This window comes from Triticum urartu, chromosome 2 (genome assembly GCF_003073215.2).
Source record: "Triticum urartu cultivar G1812 chromosome 2, Tu2.1, whole genome shotgun sequence".
NCBI classification, from domain to species: domain Eukaryota; kingdom Viridiplantae; phylum Streptophyta; class Magnoliopsida; order Poales; family Poaceae; genus Triticum; species Triticum urartu.
Window position 1 is genome coordinate 50300909 of NC_053023.1, and position 3625 is coordinate 50304533.

Consider the following 3625-nt stretch of genomic DNA (forward strand, 5'->3'; position numbering starts at 1 on the left):
AGCAATAATTATTGCGTTGATGCTCTTCATGTATTGGGTTGGTCACGACATTCTTGACTTGAGTGGAGGTCTTGTTAACATTCTGTTGCCAATTTGGCTTGTATTCCACCTGAGTCCGCTGCTAGGTACGAGCCTTTTGCACTGGTTGCCCATCCTTCTTTGGCTCAAATTTACGCTTGTTGTCGTTGTTAATAGGCCTATTATCTGATATAAGCTTGTGCTCTCGTTTAGCAATGAAAGCCTTGTTCACCAGAGTTTGGAAATCTGGGAAATCAAGCATACTGAGAGTACACCAGAGTTGCGGATTTAAGCCTCCAAGAAATCTGTCAATCTTCCTTTCTTCGGTGGCCACGTCATAAAGAGAGTAACGGGCCAGGTGATTGAACTTTTGCAAATATTCAGCCACAAACTGATTTCCTTGGACGAGTGCGAGAAATTCACGCTGCATAGTCTTCATAACTCCAGTAGGGATATGATATTTTCGGAACTGATCCTTAAACTTTTCCCAGGTAATTTCTTCATCAACAGGCCACATGGCTTTTGCATTTTCCCACCATATGGCAGCTGTGCCTTCAAGGTACACTACAAAAAAAAGACACATCCGTGACATTTTGGGCTGAACGAAATTTTTTTCTGTCATACATATGACACTTCTATGACGATAATTGTGACAAAACCCGGTATCATCATAGATGTGGTGGGCTCCTACTTCTGACAAAAAATCATGACAGAAAATGGGCTTTTCCTCCTAGGCGGGCCGGAGATGCAGCTGCATGACATTCTTTGGGCCGTCCATGACGGAAAAAACGTGGTAGAAGCGAGGGCGAGGAAAATTTCGGCGAGTTCCCGGGTACGATGGGAGGTTGGGCCGAGCGATGCGCGTTTCTTTCATACACGTACACGCGTGTGTGCGAGGTGTTGGTTCTAACTGAACCCGAGCGAGGCGTTGGGCTCTAACTGAACCCCAGCAATTGCACTGCAGGCTACGCGTTACTGAACCCGAGCGATCGATCGATGGCTGTTAACTGAACCCGATCGAGCGATTCCTTCGCTACTGCTGCTAACTAAAGCCGATCGATGCTGCCTCTGGGATGAACAGTGAGCGTTGCGGGGGACGGGGGGTTTGGATGAACAGTGAGCGGTGGCGTTGCCTCTGGATGAATAGGACCCCGTGGTGTGGTGGAGGGATGGATGAACAGTAGACGGTGGAGGGGTGCCCGTGGAGGGGTGGTTGAACAGGACCCCGTGGTGTGGAGGGCCGGATGAACAGTAGACGGTGGAGAGGTGCCCGTGGAGGGGTGGTTGAACAGTAGCCGGTGGAGTACCGCGCGGTGGAGGCTGGATGAACAGGAGCCCGTGGAGGCTGGAGGAGGTCGACGGTAGCCCATGGAGGCTGGAGGAGGTCGACGGTGGAGATGAACAGTATCCCGTGGAGTCCCATTTTGCGGTACGCCACACCCCTCCCGATGAACAGGACCCCCGTTTCGACCGTAGCGCTCCAACACAAGTCCGTTTCATCCGTTTTGCGGTACGCCACACCCCTCCCGATCAACAGGACCCCCGTTTCGACCGTAGGAGGTCCGTTTCCTCCGTTTTGCGGTACGCCACACCCCTCCCGATCAACAGGACCCCCGTTTCGACCGTAGGTGGTCCGTTTCCTCCGTTTTGCGGTACGCCAGACCCCTCCCGATCAACAGGACCCCGTTCCGAACGTAGGAGGTCCGTTTCCTCCGTTGTGCGGTACGCCAAGCCTCGTTTCCATCGCCTGTTCCATCCAAGCCCTCCCGATGAACACGACCACGCATTCCGTTCCGACCCAGTCAGTTGGCTCCCACGCGTTCCGTTGCCTCCCGATGAACACGAGGCATTCCGTTGCCTCCCCATGAACACGATGCATTCCGTTGCCTCCCCATGAACACGACGACGACGCTGTTTCTCCGTTCCGACCCAGCCATGTACATGAGCCCTGGCCGTACGTATGCGCGAGTAGGCGTTCGAGACCCCGCCCGTATGTACACATATGTGGCCGTATTTTCTTTTCTTGCACCCTGGCTGCTGTACGTACGTGTACATGCTACGTGCACGCCTCTACTACGACACGTATGTGCCTCGACTACGACACGTGCGCGCCTCTACATCCACAAGTATATATGTACGTACACGTTCGCGACCAGAATGGCAATGTTACGTACACTTCGACCAGGTGGGTCCCGACTGTCAGGCACTTCATTGCCTGCGAAGATGTAGCTGGTGGGTCCTAGCAGTCAGGGGGCGAATCGTTTTTTTTGCGCGGTCGCACTTCCTTGCGTGCGAAGATGTAGCTGGTGGGTCCCAGCAGTCAGGGGCAAACATTTTTTTCACGAAATACAGTGGCCTGTCCGGTGGGTCCCCGCTGTCAGGTGGAGGAATAATTATTTTGCATGTAATAAGGAGGCACTTCCTTGCTGCGGCTATGGACCCAGCTGTCAGCCTCTCCACGTACAGTCCACGTCGATGGAAGCCGTTCCTTGACACGTTGACCACACCGTGTTGAGAGCACCAGGGCGGTGGACGATGGTGAGGCCTAGGAAGGGGACGACGCAGAGCCGGGGAAGACGCGGCAGTGGATGCCCACGCTTAGAGGAGTACGAGGGTTCACTGGTTCGCTGCGGTGTGAGGCTGCCGTCGCCGTAGAATAACAGGGGGTGTGGGTGAGTAGAGGGATGGCCTGGCCAGCGGTGGGAGTTGTAGGGGGCGGTGAGGCCTCCGCCGCATCACACCCGGCCACGGGAGGCAGGAGCACGAGGCACGATCGGCGCTGGTTTGGGCGGATGGAGCAAGAAGACCAAAGGTTGAAGAAGTAGTACGGCCGTTGGATGGACATCGTACCGTCACTGGAGCTAGAATCGTGCATATTGACTAAGTTGACAAAGCCCTCCATCCCCGTGAACTTAGTAGGCCCACAAGTGAGCCTGCCACTATACTAGGTCCCAGCTAACAGGGGGAGTATTCATTTTTTTGTGCGAAATAAGGAGGCACTTCCTTGCGTGCGAAGATATAGCTGGTGGGTCCGAGCTGTCAGCGGCGATAACATTTTTTCACGAAATACAGAGGCCCTTTTAGTGGGTCCCTGATGTCAGGTGGAGGAATCATTATTTTGCGCATAATAAGGAGGCATTTCCTTGCGTGCGGCCGTGGACCCAGCTGTCGGCCTCTCCACGTATAGTCCACTTTAGATGCATGTCGGTCGTTGACCACGTTGACCAGGCCGCACCGAGAGCACCAGGACGGTGGACGAAGATGAGGCCTAGGAAGGGAACGACCCGGAGGTAGGGAAGACTCGGCAGTTGTTTCCCACACGGAGGGGAGTACGACTGTACGAGGGTTTACTTGTTCGTCTGCCGTCGCCGGAGAATAGCAGCAGTTGTGGGTGAGTAGAGGGATGGCTAGGCCAGCGATGGGAGTACGGTGGGGCGGTGAGGCCTGCGCGGCAGCACAGCCGGACGCGGGGAGGAGGGAGCAGGCAGTCCCGCCGGTTCTTGTTTGAGCGGCTGGAGCAGGAAGAGCAGAGATTGAAGAAGCACGACGGCCGTTTGATGGACATCGAACAATCAATGCTTGTGCGTCAACCTTTTTTTAGGAAAGC